The 22,239-nt window shown below is 30.9% G+C and overlaps 1 long non-coding RNA gene across 4 annotated transcripts in view; it reads left to right on the forward strand.

The window, feature by feature from the left end:
* The window catches only part of LOC143083415 (uncharacterized), a 31,516-nt gene extending 15,346 nt beyond the window's left edge, over positions 1-16,170 (forward strand). The window contains exons 1-5 of one of the 4 annotated variants that reach the window (XR_012980696.1): positions 1,156-3,105; positions 4,775-5,077; positions 5,623-5,739; positions 13,053-13,460; positions 15,584-16,170. This is a non-coding gene — a long non-coding RNA (uncharacterized LOC143083415). Of the gene's footprint in view, positions 1-1,155; positions 3,106-4,774; positions 5,078-5,622; positions 5,740-11,566; positions 11,817-13,052; positions 13,690-15,583 lie in introns of those variants that run through there. The other 3 variants (XR_012980694.1, XR_012980693.1, XR_012980695.1) reach the window with 3 other exon arrangements.
* The last annotated feature ends 6,069 nt before the right edge of the window (positions 16,171-22,239 follow it).

The following is a 22,239-nucleotide window of genomic DNA, read 5'->3' on the forward strand; positions in this document are numbered from 1 at the left end:
TGGAAATGTATGCTATGCACAGTTCACACTAAGACAGGACAAACAAGATTTGTTGTTATTGAAGGCCTGTGAAATGGAGGTAATTGAATTCTGAATTGGTACATGATTAAACACAATAAATATCGCACATTTGTGTGAATAATGACACTTATTGGTATCAACTTGAATTCTTTGAACAATATTACAGAAGTACGATCGCAGACAGCTTTACACAACTTGCTGTTAGAAATAAAGCAACTTTATTTCCTTTTATACATAAAACATATAAATTATAGAACAATTCGAAATTTCAGCACAATAATGTTAATTTTTTTTTCTTCTTGCCAGGATTCGAAATCGTGCTTTTGGGATATCGAGACAACTATCCACAAGATAATAGATAAAGTATCTACAGAAAAAAAGAACGAGTAGCATTATACTTTTACAGTTCTTGTATAGAGATGATCTCCCTTAATGAGGATTTTATTCAATATATCTATATACTAGTAGAATTTTTGAAATAAGAGATAACTTGAATATTGTGAATCTGCATAATAACTTGACTGTTATCTTTTACATGTTTAGACATATTCATAAATTGACTAAACGGTTTGGTTGACTTACTTGAGGTAGATAAACTGTACGTCGTTATCTTTGATTGGAAACTATCAGTTTATACATGTTATAATAGATCTAGTTTTCGCTTAAATTGGCAAATTGCAATAAGAGAGTAGAACTATTTAAATAAAAAACAATTACAAAATTAATGTGATAAGAACCTGCATTATTTAGGCTAAATTGTCAAATATCAAATAGATGCGTTTGTTCGAATCAAATTATCAACTTATACATTCAAAGGAAGTTAACTTTTTTTTTTTTTATAACAAAATGATAGAAAACGTTTCAATGTTTGGATACCAAGGTCGGTGACATATTTTTTTTCTTTTGGATAAGGTTATTTAAAACCTATCCTCTCATACATGTATCTATTTTCAAAATACTTTAACATAGATTTCTTTGATTTCTGCGCACACTTAGTATATTTTAAAAGACATCTTGGTTGAAAAATAGCTAGATGACCAATAGTTTATACCATATTAAAAAAATCAACACTCATTGAAAAGAATAAGAAAATTAGATCCTCGAAAACACCTTAACTCTCAGGCAAAAAGGAAAATAAAAGAAAAAATACAAACGAGGTTGTATCTACGGTAAATAAACCAACTCGTATGCAAACGGTTTAAATATATACATTCAGGAATCAGTTAAAATTGTTTCAAATAAATAAACGAAGAAACAAATGTCTGACTTATAAACATGTATATTGCATATAAGACTTAAAATTATTGTGTTCAATTATAAACTTTACGGACGTTTAATTATTGACAACTATTTCTGATCTTTTTAATTATAGTATTTCCGTAACTATATAAGTGCATCTTAAGCAGATTATACATTGTACCGGAACCAGACACACCAACAGATTTGTGTTCTGTTATTGAAGACCGAGGTGATGGAGGGAATTGAATAATGATAACACACAAGGAATATTACACGTGTGTTGGAATAATTATACGTGTTATTATCCACTACATTGTAATAGCATGATGTTTATCCTCGTCGTTCATGCATACGTATCGTTTTTTAAATGTTAACACATTTTATTATATAAACCCTGGTGTATAATAACCCGAAGCAGCTCAAGGACGCATGCCAGTACAACATTTCCCCTATAGGCCAAAGAATATATATACATAGAGGACAATGTTATTTGTTGATTATTTCAAACACTCTCAAATTATTTAAAATAATTATAATTTTCTTAACACTTTCTTTCTCTTCAATGCGATAAAAGTTGAAAATATTAAATATGTATAACAATACATTCTTTATGACCAGAAATATATAATATTTTCGTTTTATCCCTGTACCCGCAACAGAAAAGAAGACCACAAAACAGGTGACGAGCCACTCTTATACTCTTGTTTCGGCCCCAAATTAAATTATAAAATTAATCTGGCATACCACTGATTATCAATGTATATGGAAACTAAACATGTTAATTCAATGTCTTATATGCATGACTACACGAGTGTTGCATCTGGATGAAATTACATCTAGAAACAAATTGACATTTATCAATCAATAACAGGATGTATTTTGCAGTACGTTTTAGAAATATTAACAGGAAGTCATAAGTTAATAAAACATGCTGATTGATTGACAGTTTGTTTTACCTTTTAAAATCTGCATGTGAATATCGAATATCGAAAAAGGAGCAATTGAGTGAGCAGGATGGATCAACATTACCAGAATATATTTGAAACGATATTTTAAATTTTACATAAAAAAAATGGTTGTTTTATTACTTTTTAGTTTTGGAACTTAATAAGCCATTAACAGTGGAAATCCATTAAACTGAGATTCATTTTAAATATTTGCAAGTGTTAAAATTGATGACTTTCCGTGTTTTACATGTACATGCAGGTTCTTTTGGACCATTTAAGTTATAACTTACATAAACATACTCAGATGCATTCGAATTGACGATATGAATACACGAACCATTTGAAACCGTTTCAAAAAAAGATATAAGAATCTTCACTGTGCATATGACGTAAAACAATTGTACTAACTTATTATGTATAAATGACTAGCGTTTATTTTTTACAACTATTTCTGATAGTTTTGATCATATTTTTCTTTCCACAGTTTATGCTTAACTAAATGCATACCAGAACCAGACACGCCAGACTATATTTTTCGTTATTGAATGCCTTGGAAATAGAGATAATCGATACTGAATTGATACAAAACTTTAGGTGATATTTCTGTGAAACCTTTATTTTCATTTACAAGTATCATTTTTGACTGGACGAATAAATAAAGCATTATGCTGGACTACATGCATGTTGCCCTAAGATAAATTATTTCTGGAACAATTTGATGATCAATCAATTAAAAACAGGATGTAATTTTCACTGAGTTGTAGAAAAATTATGAGGAAGTGATTGGTTAATAAAACATATGTCACTTAAAAGTTTGTCGACCTTTTAAATACTGCATATCAACATCAAAGTTTGGAAAGAGAGCAATAGAGTGAGAAGAATATATCAACATTACCAAGTAAGATATGAAAAGATTATTTAATATATATTTATTATTTTTTTCTTTAATTTTTGTGCATGTCTATCATATTATTTGTTTATAACGCTTACTCAATAAATTGTGAAAGTATCACATATATTTATAACGATATTTTAAATCTTATAAGATCCAAGACAATTTTAACATTTTTTTTTGTAGTTACTAAAACCATCAACAGCCAACAACCATTCAACTGAGTTACATTGTAAATATATGTTAGGGTTAAACATTAAGGATTTTATATGTGTGACATGTACATATAGGTGCTGATGGTTCTTCGGGATCATCTAGATTATAACCTTTATAAGTAATTGTCTCTAAAATTGTAACATGCGTTTGATTAAAACTCGGTTTTCGTTATATTTCCATCTTTTTTTTCTCAGAACTATATATTACATACGATTTTTTGGCTTGATCTTATTTAACTTTAATCCGAATGCAATGAGATATAAATATTAGATGAATGAATGCTGTGCTTGTTTCAATGTTGTACGGTTAAGTGCCTTTGGACAGTGATAAACACAAATTCTCTTTCTAAAAATAAATACCACTGTTGTGTTGGAAATCCAATTATCATAATAGTTAACGACCATTATCGATAAGCGTCTGTTTCCATTCATTTGTTATTCACAGCATTTTGACAAACACGTTACAATTTCATTTTTTTTTGTTCCGATCTACGTTAAAAAAAAAACAATATTTTATTATGTTGAATAATAATGTTATAAATATCTAGGTGCGAAATTCTTTTAATCATATATATGCTGCATTCGTACAAGAGCTAGAAATAAATAATGAATAGATACAAAATTCATTAGCTTGAATTTCCTATTAAGAAAAGGTCGATACTTGCTTGAAAGCTATTGAACCAAGAGTTCCAATTGATAAATTAAAAATAATATATTTGCAAATGTTATGAACGCCTTGGAAATAGAGGTAATTAAATGCTTAATTGATACATTAAAGGGTAAAACTTTTTATTGAAATAAACAACAATTACAAATGAGTTACCATGGTTACGGTTTCATTCAGGCTTATTCGTCAAATATCAAACATTTGTGTTTGTTCAACTGAGACATTTAAAGGGAGATCACTCAATTTTTTTTATTAATTGATAACAAAATGATAGAGAAAGTTTCAATTTTAACTTGTAGCAAGAAAACAAGGTCAGTGACACCATTTTGTTTTACGTTTAGATTCTTCTTAAACCTATCTTCTCATATTTCATTTCAAAATTATATATCATAGATTTTTTTGAAATCACAAAGATCGTGTTCTTTAATGAACAATCTATGCAAAATAAGCCATTTTTCACTTCTTTCTAGCTTGGCGACCACAATATATTTTTCAAATACAAGTAAACATCTACATTCTGATTAAGATTAGGCAAATTCTACATGTAAACAGAAAAACTAATAATCCACCAAAATTCAAAGGCAAATAGAGAATTTTCAGAAAAGTCAACGGTGAATAAAGAAAAATTTACATCATCACACTCATATGTTTACGGTTTGAAGATAAAAATTTACGAACCATTTAAAAGTGGTCTTAATAAAAAAAAAATATTACTGACCTATTCACATGTATATAGCATATGACGTAAAATTGTTTTATTTACATATATATTTTACAGACTTTTTTTTTACAGCTATATCTGATAGTTTTGATTATATATTCCTATATATAAGTGCATATAAAGCACAGATCATACAGAGACAAGAAATGGCAGAAGCTTTTTTTGTTATTGAAGGCCTTTGAAATAGAGAATAAAAAAATGTATCAACCAATAACAGGATGCATCAATCAATAACAGGATTCATTTTTCATGTATTTAAAAAAAAAATACAAGGAAGTGATTGGTTAATAAATTATTTGCCGCTAAATATTACATGTGAATATCAAAATTTGGAAAGAGAGCAACAGAGTAAGAAGGATGGCTAAACATTACCAGGTAAGATTTTAAAGGATTAGTCAACATGTTTGGTAGCTTTTTTCTTGATTATTAATGATTTTTGTCGTGTATTTTTTTTTTTGGGGGGGGGGGGGTATGCTCAATAAATCGTGTAATTTCATATTCAAGTATCCAGGAAATGTTGCTCCATAGATGATTTTTTTCGAGACAAATATATATATATATATATATCCCACTAGGTGGAAAGTTTATCGTTCGACTTTTAATTATTGAGAACATGAAAGTTCGGAACGAGAGCAATATAGTTAGAAGTAGAGATTTCCAAAAAAAGATACATGTATACCAATGGTCCACCTTAATTCTGAGACCAAATAAATGAAATTACAGAAAAAATCAGATGAAGATGAAGCTCTGTTTTCGGCTACTACATACCAACCTTTATAATCTCGGTTTAAGAGTATAAATACACGAATCAATTGCAAACTTTTCAAATAAATGAAAAAGAAAAATAATGTATCTTACTTAACTATGCGTATGACATTTAAAGTTTTTATTTACAAATATGTACGTTTATTTTTTTAAAGCTATTTCTGATTGCTTTGATCATGGTATTCATGTCTCGAAGTACATGCTCAGTACAGTGCACAAAGGAACTAGACACTCCAGATTTTTTGCTGTTATTGAAGGCCTTATAAATAGAGGTAATTCAAGCTGAATTTAAATATGATGATCAACTTTGAGTTCTACACATTTGTATCATAAATAATGATAAATAAATGAATTTGGTGTATTTACTGTCTTCTGATTGGTTAAAAGTATTACTTTTATTTTCAATGTTGTCAATTTTTATGGCGACATGCCCACTCTGACGTTGTATATTCATACGCCAACATGTGTGTACGTTGTTATTGTTAATACATGTATAAATAAAATAATAAGTTCTTTGAGCCTTAGTTTTGCTAGACATTTGTTTATAATGAATGGCAATAATTTATTTTGAATTTAATGAACCATAAAATTATTTTTTGACTCTTCACATTTTTATATAAGCCGCTTCGCGGATTATTCAACGTGAAGAGTCAAAAGTTAATTTAATAGTTCAATAAATTCAAAATAAATAATAGCCATTCATTTAATATTGTTATCCTTCATATAGCAATGCTAGTAGTATAACATGTATACCATGTTGAATGTTTATCTCCGTCATTAAATAAGGTTACAGTCGTACGATCGAAGACAGCTGTACATAATTTACTGTGATAAAAAAAAAACTAATATTTCTTGTAATGCATAAAATATAAATAAATTTCTTTTAAATAATTATAAATATTTACATATTTGTTTCATAATACATTGGCTAGTTTCACTTAGCTGTCCTAACACCTAGCCTGTTATATCTTAGGACATGACTTATGATCCTTGTATGACTTTTTTATATGATGCATCAGACCTCGCTTCGAAGCTGTCTTTAGATTATATTAACAAAGATATACTTAACCTGTCTCAAGTTCTTCAAACTTTTAAATATTAACATCGATTTATGTAAGTGTAGTATGTCTTTCCCATAAATTGAATGTATTAACTGTTATAATTAGATAATTAGCAAAATTAGTATAATCACTCGTTAAAAAAGCTACAACTTTATATTCAACTATCCCTTTTTTTCCAAAAAAAAATCACGCATTTTGCCTCACATGAATGTTGCCCCTGAGATAAAAATATTTCTAGAAACCCATTGACATTCATCAATAAATATCAGGCTGTATTTTTCACTGAGTTGTAGAAAAAATTCACAACAAAATCTTGATTACTTAACATATGTCAAATGAATAGAGATTTAAAACAAGAAACCTTCAATTAAAATGACAGCATTAAAAGTTTATATAACATGTATAAAGCACTTTTTGAATAAAATGTTTTGTAAAAGATCATAACTTCACTTTTCTCCCTATTCATAAAATATTTCGTGAAATGACAAAAAAAACGACAACTTAAACAGTTGTGGTTATTTGGTATACTATAGTCAGTGATCTTTGTTCAAAACAACAACCTTCACATGTGTAAAACACTAGGTTCTAATGATACAACAAGGATACACAGACTTTAGTTCGATTAATTGGATTCTTCCGCAATATCAGTGGCAAATGTAAAAGACATATTCGGAGCAAAGTTCATATTTTTTAGGAATAGTGAGGAATTTTTAATACATAGATTCTTATGTGAATTAAAAAAAAAAAAGAAAATACGCGTTTCCCGGTGTTAATATTCTGACCATCTCTTGTGAAGAAGCGGTAAATGTTATGCTTTTTAATTTAACAGCCACACTCCCCTTTATATTTACAACTGTTCTTAAAATAGTTTCCGAAAAGCTATTTCTTTTATTTAAGTTAACGTTAAAATATCTCGATTATTCATTCAGAAAAAGATGAAAGTTCTTACGTTATGTATTCCTTTGCGTTGTTTGAGCCCGAACTCCAAGTTTATTCTAGGTCTAATAAGTACCAAACTTGCAATGCATTAAAAAAATCATTGATAACGTAAAATAATTTGAAAAATGATTCCAAGGTCCAAATGTTCCATTGTTCGAAAGTTCACAAATTTTTACACGGACACGGTATGGTATGATGGTCTTTCCGGTCTTGAAAAGTATGGATTATTGTGATCAATGTATTCCTTTTCCTACTAACAAAGAGAGGAAGACATGTCTTCTTTCTATATCTTTCTTACTTCTCACGTTCTTTTTCATCTTCCTGGTGATGATGATGATTGGGTTTTTAGGGTCAATCTATCCTTTTATATATAGCTGACTATCGTACATATCGGAGCAGAGCTGGACCTGCCTAAATTGTTCCTTTTCATTTTGCACCGATTGTGTTTTTATTGCTGGTACGGAGTGGTTAGCCTTGGTGATAGTTTTGCAGCATCTTAAGTCTCTCTCTTTCGAATTTGGTTTGAGGTCAACATATGCGGTGGTTTGTTTAGTAGGTCAAAGTCGTCGATGTAAAACCCAAAAGTCAATCCTAGTAATTGAGGGCTGATATGCCTTTTTTGAATTTTACTAACGGATGAAAATCTCCTTGTCGTTGACAATTTCGACTGGTTCCTGACTGTACCTAGTTGGTGTGAGTTGTGTTCCTGGTTTCTGACTGACTACTATAGTTTACTCTAGCCTTTAATTTGTGTTTTTGGGTGGAAGTTTGTGTCACCTGGAAGATGGTTGCTTGTTTTCTTTTGCTGGGACGACTCAGGTATCATGGAGGACGTATCAGATTATTTAGCCTTGTTCCCAGTGAGCTGTACTGCAATTGTGTAAGAACTTGCCCAAATGTCCATTTGTGCTCTTTTCCATCACATTTCATGGTAACAAGTAAAGCTTTTTATTCATTTGGTAGATCCATAATGAGTGTCCACAAAATTGATCGATTCAAGATAAAATCACGAATTTTCCATCTTCCTTGTCTGTACAAGATAGTTTATATGCTTCGGGATACATGTTTTAGCGAAACTGTGGTCATAGGTGTACTAATGTCAAATATGATTTTATATCAAAATATAACATTTAATTGACAAGTTAGATTTGCATGTCTACAAGTAATAATAAAATAATCGTATAAATCGCATGTTACGTATACATTTTCTTCCTGCCAACTAGTACCTTGTGAAAATGTTAACATCCAGTCAGCGTGCGGGTCTAGTGCAATACAGGGTTAATATTCATTAAATATTTACATGTTCTCGTCTTAAATATAAATATAATTCACAGCTTGACGTAGATCAGCACTCCATAACCTTCATTTACTTTATCGTAACTATAAGAATAGTATTTTTCTTCGTTTTTCTACTATTTTTTAATACACCTTATTTGACTTCCATCGATCGGATTTTACAAAGGGAAGATAATATGTATAAATAGCACAAAATGTGCTTTTGTCTTCACCATGTTCTTGGTATCTGATATTAAAATAAATGTGCCTGTTGAAATGTACTCATTTACAGATTTAACTTTGTGAATCGAGGCATTGTTATCTTGATATATTGAAAACTATTGATTGGCTGAAAGTAAAAACGTCAAAAGTCGAAAGCTGATATTTGAAATTTAAGACAAAATAAAATGTCTTTTCAAGTCTTGTTTTACAGTGTTAACTATTTAAAATCTGTGTTCATTTCTTAGATATGTGACATAATTCATATTTCTGCAAATCTAGGTCCTTACTATCATCAAATTTCAGACTTTACACTGACCTATGTGTGGACGTTGTAATTCTCTAAAGGTTTTTATTTTGAAATACATCACTAAAAATATACTGTTTCAATTAATTCGACATCAGTTAAGACAACTGATAAGTTAATCTGTATTGAGCTATGAAGGTATAGGGGTTAAACAGGGATCAAGGGTAAGAATTTGAGACCAGTATTATATTTGACTCTTACAAGTATTTAACTACATCGTTCCATAATGAAGCATGCGCAAAGCTTTTCTCCGACAAAAAAATTCATCAACATTGTGTTACAGTACCGCTAATATATGATGGTTTATTTATATAATTATCTGATATTATTTTTCAGCATTCTGTATAAGTATAGCGTATGAATAAAAATGTAGAAGCTAGAAATTATATTTTTAATATAAGGCCTTCCAATACCACCCTATTTGTATTCCTTTCGAAATGATGGAAAATGTGTTGTTGCAGACAACCATATTCAATGCCAGGCAGCATTACACATTAAACCATTGCAATTTTATCTCAAATATGTAAATTTTTACAAGGGATGATTTTTAAACAAAGATGAAGGTTGAGCATATATACATATTTTTTTTTTAATATCTTCAAAACGTTGACAAACATATATCACTAAAACATGATCAAAACATTGTCACATCAAGACAACGATACTGAGGTTCCTTGAGGTTAATAGCGTCATGTGTTCCGGAAACTTGCACAAAGGGATACATGCTATTACAAAACCAAGCAAGTAGTACTAATTGTTAATTCGATAATGGTCATGGTCTTGCTTATAATAGAATAAAGAATCAGGCTCAATTTAGTATGTGAATAGATCACAATTTATAAGAACGAGTCTGTAACCTAACAGGAATAACAAACTGTAATATGCAGTAAATTAATATGTAAGCAAAATGTAAGATTACATAAATACATGTCTGTTTATCGAGTGACCTAAAAATACTTACTATCATCAAATTTCAGACTTTACACTGACCTATGTGTGGACGTTGTAATTCTCTAAATGTCTTTATTTTGAAATACATCACTAAAACTATACTGTTTCAATTAATTCGACATCATTTAAGAAAATTGATAAGTTAATCTGTATTGAGCTATGAAGGTATAGGGGTTAAACAGGGATCAAGGGTAAGGATTTAAGACCAGTATTATATTTGACTCTTACAAGTATTTAACTACATCGTTCCGTAATGAAGCATGCGCAAAGCTTTTCTCCGACAAAATAAATCATCAACATTGTGTTACAGTACCGCTAATATATGATGGTTTATTTATATAATTATCTGATATTATTTTTCAGCATTCTATATAAGTATATCGTATGAATAAAAATGTAGAAGCTAGAAATTATATTTTTAATATAAGGCCTTCCAATACCACCCGGTTTGTATTCCTTTTGAAATGATGGAAAATTTGTTGTTGCAGACAACCATATTCAATGCCAGGACGCATTACACATTAAACCATTGCAATTTTATCTTAAATATGTAATTTTTTACAAGGAATGATTTTCAAACAAAGATGAAGGTTGAACATATATATAAAACGTTGACAATCTAATATCACTAAAACATGATCAAAACATTGTCACAACAGGATAACGATCCTGAGGTTTCTTGAGGTTGACAGCGTCATGTGTTCAGGAAACTTGCACAACGGGATACACGCTATTACAAAACCAATCAAGTAGTACTGATTGTTAATTCGATAATGGTCCTGGTCTTGCTTATAATAGAATAAAGAATCAGGCTCAATTAAGTATGTGAATAAATCACAATTTAAAAGAACGCGTCTGTAACCTAACAGGAATCACAAACTGTAATATACAGTAAATTAATCTGTAAGCAAAATATATGATAACAAAAATATATGTTTGTTTATCGAGTGACATTACATGATTCTTAATCTTTGATTAAAGTAACGTTATACATTAAATTTACATTTGAAGTATTAATAAAGTATGATTTCATCCTATTGTGTATACTGTATACACAATAGGATGAAATCATACTTCATTATACTTCAAATGTATGATTGTATGTGCTAAATCCTATCTTATTTCACTGTGTATGTGCAGTGTTTATGATAATATTGCTGGAGTTAATTAAAAAATAATTTATGGAAGCCATATATTTGTTGAAAATTTACGCATGGAGTGGGCAATAATATTCGAATTTTATCCTGAGAGTAAGGTAATTGGTAGTAGTAGGCATGTTTTGTTATGAAAAGCATTACTAGAAATATTAAACAAATCTAAATTATATGCAACTTCTGATCTTCCTAGCAACTTAAAAGGAACAACTATTTATTGTAAATGGGTTAAGCCTCTGGATTGTTCAACGGACAATGCATTTTTTGGAATTGAATGTAATTTGTGTTGGTGAAGCTCGACACACTTGGCGTAAAAAGGTGAATCAACACAGGTCGTTAGTCATGTGCCCACAACGGAAAAAAAGCACAAGACAGGTAAAGAGTCCATCTTGACCTCTTGTTTCGGCCTAAAAATTAGATTATAAAATTATTTTGTTTATATCACTGAATATTGATGCATATCATATGATAACATCTTCTTACATGTAAAGAATGTTGCGTGAAATGATAAAATAACGACAACTAAAACAATTGTGGTTGTTTGGTATACTATTGTCAGTGATATTTGTTCAGGGTTACAACCTTCACTTATGTAAAACACTACGTTCTATAACAGAACAAAGATACACAGACTATAGTTCTATTTTTTTTTTTCTTAATGTATCGAGAAATAAATTGTTCATCTAAGGATTTTTGAAAATAGAGGTATAAGTTACTTTTGTAGTTTTAAAAACAAGATTTTTTCTCTTTAATACCGCTTTACCTCGGAATGTTGTTGTATGGTGTTACATTACACCTTAATTTCCATGTAGTTAAAATGTTATATCATTATATATTTGACTTTTAACAATATGTACTCTTAATCAAAACACTAGCGTATTTAAACTATTAACTATTAATGTTATTTCTAAAATATAAGAATTAATCTATAATTATAGTCATATTTTGTATGCTTAACTCTTAAACTGATACTGTTAAAATCCCAGTTTAAATATGTCTAACTGTTATTGTTCAAACCATTCCTTGTGAACAGACGGCAGATATCAAACATTTTAATTCAGCTGACACATTTTCTTTAAAATTTACATTTTTCTTAAATAAGTGCCATCTCTTCAAAAGGTTTTTTTTTACTTTGACGTGGAAATATCTTGATTGTTCATTTAGAAAAGAATAAAAGTTCTTACGTTTTATATTCCTTTACGTTGTTTAGCTTCCAAGTTTATCCTAGGTCTAACATACACCAAACTTGCAACATATAACGACGTCGATTTTGGAATTAAATCATTAATTACGTTAAATTATTATAAGAATGTTTCAAAGGTTTAAATGTTCCATTGATCAGAAGTTCACTTATTGTCAAACGGAAACGTTATCTGGTGTTGATTGTATTCCTTAGCCTAGCCACGGGAGAAGAAGGTCTGACGGTATTTCTTCTTCCTATTCTTTTCATATTTCTTATATACTGTTCCATCTTATATTTTCCTGATGATGATAATGATGATAATGTTGAATGGGATTCTAGGATCCTTAAAGATAGTGTGGACTATCGTACTTATTGGAACAGAGCTGAATCTCCTTGTATTTTCGCTATTTTTTGTTCCAACTGCGGGGTTAGTGCTGGTACGGTTGTTAAGTAGTTATGATAGTTTTGCAGCTACTAAAGACTCTTTCTTTTTTAGGTTCAAGGGCGACGTATGCAGTGTGATAAGTAGATCAGAGTCGTCATCAAGGTCAATCCTACTAATCTTGCAACGTCATTTTTTCGAAGTCTAGTAAATGAGGCGATGTAAAGGGTTAGACGGACGGGTGTCAATGTTGATGACAATTTCGACTTGTTTACCTCTGTACTTAGTTGGTGTAGTTTATTTACAAACAATTGTGTCCCTGGATTCCGTCTGATTGTTGTAGTCTATGCTGGCCTTTGTGGTTTGCTGTTTGGAGCATTTGGAATCACAATTGTTTGTGTATCTATCCAGTCACCGAAACGCTGAGCGTTGCGTTACCATGAAGAAGGCTGCTTGTTTACCTTATGCAGGCCCGGCTTAGGTTTCCTGGCGGACGCGGCGGATTCTTTAGACTTGACTCAAGTAAGCTGTAATAAAACTTGGTCAGAATTGGTATGAATTTGTATTCTGGCTCTTGTCCGTCCAATTTTATAGTTACAAGTAAGGCTTTTAATGCATTAGGTAGATCCAAAAGTTTGTTTACGGATCGATTCAAGGTTTAAATCACGAAGTCTTCATCTTCCTCGTTTGTACATGTTAGTTTATATGCTTCAGGATACATGTTTCAGCGAAAACTGTGGTTAAGTGTACTGGTGTCAAATATGATTATATGAACACGAAAACATCCGGTAAGCGTGTGGGTATAGTTCAAGACAGGGTTAATAATTAGTATATTTACATGGTCTTGTCCTGTTTTTACATTTATTTTGCCGCTTGATGTTGAACAGCATTATATTATCATCATGTATATGACCGAAACTATTTAATAGTACATTTTCTATTTTTGACTGTTTTATTTTACATCTTTCTTATTTTCCATGGATGGGATTTTACAAAGTTAAGGGCATGTGTAAAAATCTCACAAAATGCTATTGTGACTTCTTCACGTTCTGGTATATATTTGATTCCATATGATATTAAAGTTAATGTGCCTGTTGAGATATACTCATTTACAAATTTAGCTCTCTGAACCGAGGCGTGTCATCTTGGTATATGTCAAAGCTGGAAGTTGATAAGTGAAATTTAAGAAACATGTAAAGTCTTTTCTTGTATTTTTTAATTTTACTGGACAGGTCTTAACATGATTTGTCCAACGTCAAAGTTGTGTACTTTCTCAAATCTGATCCTATTTTCTTCGTAGATGGTCTAGATATTTATCAAAATTTGCAAATGTTGAGAGTAGGAGGTAAATCATGTGTAAGAATTTTCATTTCAAAATAGAAAGTGACATGTTTTATTATATTTATATTTGACAAAAAGAGAATACTTTTGTTTAAATCATTTTTTTTTCAACTTTGCCACATAAGGAGAGGCAACTCAAACGTCAGGGAAGATAATGCAATAAAATGTGTTAGGAATTTACCTTTTTTTTATGTAGCAAGAAAGCGAGTCCCGTGACTCCATTTCTTTTTTTCTTATCTGAAAGCACAACTTTAGAGCTATCTTCACATATTTTACCTCAAAATTATATGCAGTAGTTTTGGGTTAATGGCAAGAAATTGTGGTTTCCATGAATACTAAATACAAAATCTGTCAATTTTGCACATTCTGTAGCGTGAAAATAAGCACCGTGACCCATCATTTTAATTAATATTTTGTTCAAAGACATGCTATGAACTACATTTTGACAAAATATTAAAACATTCTATGGATTTTAGTTTAAACAATGTATAATCCACCTTTCTTTTTTTTTCTTTCTGTTTTTTCTTTTTCTTTTTACAGTAAAGTTTCTTATGTTTTTTGTGTTTTTCTTTTCATTTACATTTAATATGATACAAGTACTGTTAAGTTAGATGGAAATATTAATGCCTTAAACGAACATCAATTTGGTAGTAGGTCCGAGACCACAATTGTCGTCCCTTGATTTTCGTTGTCCACGAATATAGTCCCTAGTGTTGATACTGATTTACTTGCCAATATTTTTTATACTCCCTTTCAAATTTATTTGTTCATGATTTATGCCTCAAATTTCAAGTACATGTAAGGGAGTGAAATTACACTGTAAAAAAATTTGGGTCCAGAATTTCAAAGGAAAGTAGTGATTTGGTCCAGCTGAAAAATGTTACAAATAAGCACTTCGGAAGCTGTCAAAAGATTTCAAGACGCCCTGAACATACAGTTGTCCATATATTGAGTTAGAGTCAATGAAGGTTTCTATAATTTTGATATAATTTGTCCCAAAAGTAGTACAACACACTGTTAAAATTTCATTGAGAAAGCGCAAGTGGGTTTTTTTTAATTTTCATGTATGTTCTAAAAGAAATGTACTACGAAATAATTGTGGTCTCGGACCTCTGATGGAGAGTCGACTCATTATATTGACAATCATGCCACATTTTTTTTTTATTACCTATACCTTTGGTGCGTCCAAAACAAAGCATGTATCTTATGTATTTCTAATATAAATTTGCTTTTAATTCGGATACATCTGTTATTTTATAATGACGTCTTGCAACATTTGAACACAATCATTCTTTTTTTTTCAGAAACTAAAACCAAGGCATATGTTTTGTTTCTTTAAATAAATAGCGTCATGTATTCTGCAAACTTGCTCAACGAGGTATATGCAATGTTACCAGACCAAGCAAGGAGTATTAATTGTTATTACGACAGTTGTTCAGGTCTTGTTAACAATATGTTGTGCAATCAGGTTGAGTTAAGTATGTATATTGATCACATTTTGCCAGAACGAGTCTATAACTTTGAAAACTAACTGGAAACACAAGCTGTGTAAACTACAGTAAATCTGTCAGCAGAATATATATATACACTGTAAAACTACAGATATGTCTGATGTATTTATTAAGTGGCATTACAGACTTCTTATTCTTTGATTGAGGTAAAGTTTTACCTTTACTTACATTTGAAGCGTCCTAAAAGACAGTATTACCCAATTATGTATACACAAAGAGCGACAACTTTAAAATTCTATTGAACAAATCGTATCATAATTTACTATGTATTTGCATTGCATATTTATCATAAAAGTGTTGAAGTTCTTTTAATATATAAATAATAGTGTATTAACTTGACATTTCAACGATGTAAGGATGGGGCTTAGAAAAAAGAGACATGCGAGGGTTTTCCCCGTGTAGGGCCAAATCCTTATGTCATTGATTGATCAACATGATCAAGTCAATACACTATTATTGCAATTTAGAAAAAAAATTGTATTTGTTGTTTATTCTGTTATTGATATATTTTTATTTATTTATTTGAAAAACACCTTTTAAAGGCATCAATACAGGCTAGGCATACACGTCATATAGTATTTTCATTTACGGGTAACTGTTTTTAGAATAACAAATACATCTTAACATTGGTCAATATGTTATCTTTTGCAGCTTTTGAATGTGCCTTTTGATTATTGACTGTCCGTTTTGAATATTCCTATGAGTTATTTTTCTATGAAATTACTACAACTAATTCGATGTCAAGTTTCTTCCGAGAAGAAACTGTACTGCTGGTGTTTTATTCTCTAATACATTGTTTAATTGATAGCATAATGTATGATGAATACAAATAATACAAAGAACAAACTCTCTACCATGTATCACGGAGTTACCAAAGTCCTCTTTTGCCTCACGAAACACTGTAGCATTTAATTTTATGTGATGCACGAATTACTTTCGGGATACGTGGGAGCTACATATGTTTAGCCAGAAGGTAATTACTACTTTGTACATTCAGATGCCATTTTTTTATTCCATGGTCTATTGCACTGTAAGTTATCGTTCTATTGCACCTGTGAGCAGTTTTTTTCACTGACCTGTAATGACCTCTTATTCTGAAATCTGATTATTTGAACGGTATTCATTGTCCTAATCAAATTAGGTCTTTTAAACGTTATTGGTATAGCCGTTAAATATTTTGAAGAATATTTAAAATGTTGACTTTAATGATTTCTTGTCATTTAAATTACTCTGAGTTCATGTCCGTTTTATTGAAAAATATTGGTTGTACATGTTTGCACCTTACACATTATAATTTTTACAGTTGTTACTTTCATGTGTTTTATTTCTAAGAATTTGTTAGAACTGACTCAGTATGTATTAGGTAATCGGCTTCGGGCAATAGAACAATGAGCCGATCTTCATACCTCGGAAAATATATTTTGATCTATTGCATAGTTACATATAAATAACTGTAAACTGATTAAAGACACCTGCAGACAAATGAGCACATGTAAGACAGGTTAACAATGCTCTTCAACACTGTACTTGTTTGGCTTTATAAATATTTTGATATGAGCGTCAATGATGAGTCTTATGTAGACGAAACGCGCGTCTGGCGTACTAAATTATAATCCTGGTACCGATGATTATATTACGTGGGTTTGAGATTGTTACATGAGTTTCTGCGGATCTTCATTATTTTTTTCTGCGGTATATGAGAAGATACAAAATATTTATAACAGTGAAAGTTCATTGTTTTATTATGCACAGAATGCGTGACCCGTATTTGGAGATTTCCCAAACCAGGTTATTTCTAGAAATGTAAACAAGTTACATAGTTGTAGTATGAAGCAGTGTTTTAGTCTGTCGTATACCCACTGAAAATATGAAGTGGATATGGAGTAAATGTACATGAGACAATATTAATATCAATACATGGTAAAACCCAAATATGGAACGTTTTTATTGTTGTCCTGCATCTTCAAGTCACCATGCGGCATTCAACAACGATAAATATTTCTCATAACTGATAGTATGTTTAAGTTTACCAATTGCGTTGGTTTGAGCAGAATTCGTTGTTAAATATCATTCAAGCTAACTTCATATTTTTCTGACTGTTTGTTAATACTTTTAAATTTCACCAAACGTGAATAGAAATGAAAACATTATGTCTAAGATTGCTCAACCTTTACTTCGAGGAATAATTTGATATTTGTTTGCTGTATTTTTCTATATCTTTTGTCAAACGAAGTTGGGGATGCACTTACCACTACACCATGACTCCTCATCTATCTGTGTTAACGTTATACTTCATGAGATTTTGGTCATTGATGAGTTCTGAATAACCAATGGGTCCTGATAATAAGGTTATCTTGACCTATATTTCACATGTGAGTGACTAATAAAAGTTTGCGTTAGAGTCCTTATGTGAGATACAACTCGTGATGAAATTATATTTTGTCAGTAGATGCGGCTGTAATAGTCAGAATTGGGGGTCCTACAAAATATGTCATCTTGACATAAAATTCATTGATGAGAAAATGAGATGAAAGGCTTCGTTTAAGTCTGTATCTGAGATAAGGAATACAAATTATTTGTCAGTAGATGCAACTTTGATAGTCACGAGTTCCAACCTCAAGTCTTGATAATGAATTAGATGATATTCCATTTCATCAACTTCATAATTAAGTTATATCTTATAGCATTATCATAACTCAATATAAACATTAATGATATAATATTTTGCATTTTTTACTCCAAAAACTTCCATATTTCCGGCCCAAAAATGTAGTGCGTCCATCAATTAATTCTCTTGTTCTAAATGTTTTGAGACTCACGACTGTTCCAAGGACAATGTAGTTACAGAATTGAATATAATTTGTGTGGATTATTTTAGGTTGATGAGGAGGAATCAACACAAGCCCGAAAATAAATTTCACGGTTCTTAATAATGCATTTTAATAATAGTTTTCAAAGGTACCAAGATTATACTTTTTTTACGCTAGACGCGGTTTCCTCTATATAAGACTCATCAGTGACGCTCAGAGTAAAAGAGTTATACAGCCGAATAGGTATAAAGTTGAAGAGCTTTGAGGACCCCAACATTCCGAAAAGTTCTTCGAATAAGACAAAGGTAATATCATGTGCCTGAGGTTAGAAAATCCTTTGTTTTTCGAAAAATGTAATGTTTTGTAAACAATAAATTTATAAAAATTACCATATAATTGATATTCATGTCAACATCGAGGTGCTGACTATTAGGTTTTTGAAACCCTCTGGGACGAAACGTCCACCAGCAACGGCATCGATCCAGAGGTGTTAAAGGTTCCAGGATTATAATTTTATAATTAAACGGACCATGATCCTTCTTTATATATGAAAGTACGCATCATCATGACAAATTATCAACACCAATGACCCTATATCAAGTATTCCTTTCCGAAAAGATAAAAAAAAACTTCTGGATAAGGGTTCTAGGTACAAAAATGTCAAACGGGTGCATTGAAATATCAGAGGAGTAGGCAGTCATGTTAATGTAATGCACGTAATAATTACTACTTTAAGACACTAACGTAATATTTGGTAGACACCTTACTATCGGCCTGATATAGACCGCCCTCTGGGAACTTTTTTTACTTTCTTTCACTTTTTTAGCATCTGAAAGATTTACATAATATTATAACTATTCTTTTTTTACTTGATAGTAATTTTCAAGAACTTTGGAGATATTATGAACTAGACAAAGGATGCGTAAATACATTATTTCTAATATTCAGACTATCGGTCGAAAGTTAAGCACCACCTGTGTTTTTGCATCCAATTTCTTTTTTCATTTATAATAATCAGTTATTCCACGAAAGAGACAAAACATTCATGTAGCAATTTTTCTATCATATTCAATAAACTAACCATACACTTAGGTATGGTCACTTATGCATGTTCTACGCATTTTAATCTTGTGTTCACAGAAATAGTTCAAATTACACAAATCAGAAATGGAAATTTTGTTTCACTGTGATTTTATTTGTTTACAACAATCAATAACCCAATATCATTATTATTCTCTACACATATTCTTTGGTTTATAGAATACATGTTTTCAATTCGCAATGTGACAATGTTTATTCAATGGCATACATTGTACACATTACAGGTATTCTAAAGACACGTGTTGATGAAAACAAACACAAGTGTTTTACCAAAACAAATACATGTGCTTCCGTACTTATATCAAATATATTGGTTGTCAATATAGTCAGATGACTCTCCACCAGAGACCAAATTGATGTACATTTAAGCCATGGATATTTTCATCTTACATAACTGTACTAGTATCTTATTGTATGTAAAAACAGAAAAAAAAAACACAGAAAAAACTGTACATTAAAAAGTAACAGAAACAAATGAAAAAATAAACCGAAAACAGAAAGAAAAGAAAGAAGAAGGATGAATTGTACACTGTTTAAATTAGAATCTATAGAATTTAAAAAAAAAATGTCAAAATATTGTTCATATCATGCTTTTTGAAATAATAAAAAGGACGGGTCACGGGGCTTATTTTTTACGATATAGGTTGTGCAAAATTGACAGATAATATATAAATTATGCATTGTAAACCTAATTTTCTGCCATCAAATAAAAACTACACTATAGGTTGCACTTTGTAAATACAACTGTTTCTCAAACCACGCCTCTTTTGGAGAGATCTTGAATATGCATAGAAAATTAATTTTGTTTACATACAGGTTCCCAGTTGTGCTCTCTGTGTTCCATCTCATAGAGACATAATTTGAGAATGTTACCAGTAAATACACATGTGCATGTTGTTTACATTGAAATCTGTGCTAACCCTTCATTCGAGGTAGGGGTAGTTAAGAAAATTAGTGTTAGTTTAAACTCTGAAAGTTCAGGTCATATAAACATTGAAAATATGCCGCACAGCCCTATATTTTGACCTTTGAAAACAATTGTAGTGCATATGAACTTTCAATTCTAGGATAAGATTTTTTTTCAAAACTTCATAGTAAAAGTGGTACAGTTTTAGCCGTAAAAGGAGTTCGTATGGGAAATTGCATTGTCAATATTTACAGAAATGCAACCTATAGAATTATGAGAAAAAATATGAGAAGATAGCTGTAAAATTATGCGTTTATATAAGAAAAATAAGAAATGGGGTCACGGGACTCGTTTTGTCCTTCGAACAAAAGTTAAATCGGGCTTAACAAATCAAAGGAATAAATTCGAGAAAAAAAATATATGTTTAGGTTATCTATAAACAGACTTTGGCAGAAACTAGGTCTATACCTAGGTTTACACTTTAGACTTACGATTTCAGTTGACAAAAACAAGGAGTCGTCTCAAAATACAAAAACAAACCAACAATGCAGATAATAAATAGCAAATGGTGTCTTCTACAATAAAAGATGTAAACAACACGTTAAAATTTCTGAATTTACCATCAGGACCACACAAAGCCGAATATTTGAAGACAAGGATTTATAAGGATCGAAGGGTGTAGATAGATGTATAATAGATATTATCAGCAGGTGCAATAGACTGTCCCCGCAAACAGGATCGCAATTAATGGTTAGTATACGAAAACCAGCAAAAATATGGTTCAGAGGATACTCTATAGCTACACACTGTTTAATTTTAAATAGTAATGTTGGTGTCGTTTTTGTTATGCACGATTACATCTTTGTATCCGCAACTGTTGCCTTGCCTTTTTACACAGATTGTGATTTTTTTCACAATTTCTTCTCGCCTTCTACACTTTTGCATTTTTCATTCCTAACAATTATTTGTGTATTAACTTTGTGTTGAAATAAAAAAAAAACGTGTCAGTGAGAGATCACGGGCTGTTCCGGGGGTTGAAACACCCGTTTTCTTGCCAATCAATGCTTTTAAATGGGGACATATGGTCGGACTCCCCCTTTTTTTATTTTGGGTCGGAATCCGCCTTTGAAAATGGCTGAATCGACCCCTGCGTCGTCAGTGCACTCTGTATTAAAATTCCATGAAAATAGGACCAGTCTCGGAACAGGGGTTAAAGCTCATGTTTTGAGCATACCAGTCATGTTCATGGGGGATTATTATCGACACCGCGAAAAAAAAGTACATTCCCATATATACTATTTGTATAAAAGAAAAACAACTTGGAAGTCGTTTGTCTTTTTTTGTTTGTTGTTGTTGAAAACATAGATAGCTTTAAACTATATAAGTACAGCTATTCTTACATTTAAACTGAGTCCGGCGAAAGGTCTAAAATATATTTCCGACATAGAGAAATTCGTTGATAAATGAAACCAAAAACGTAAACAAAGTGTACTATTCAGGAAAAATAAAAGATTTCAAAATTATTCCGAACGGCAAGTGAAATTTCATGAAGATTGAATAGCTCAAAAACACCCGTCCGCTATATCTTCTGATTCTCTTTTAAAACAAAATAAAAGAGAGAAAATATGTTT

This window comes from Mytilus galloprovincialis, chromosome 7 (genome assembly GCF_965363235.1).
Source record: "Mytilus galloprovincialis chromosome 7, xbMytGall1.hap1.1, whole genome shotgun sequence".
Taxonomy (NCBI): Eukaryota; Metazoa; Mollusca; class Bivalvia; order Mytilida; family Mytilidae; genus Mytilus; species Mytilus galloprovincialis.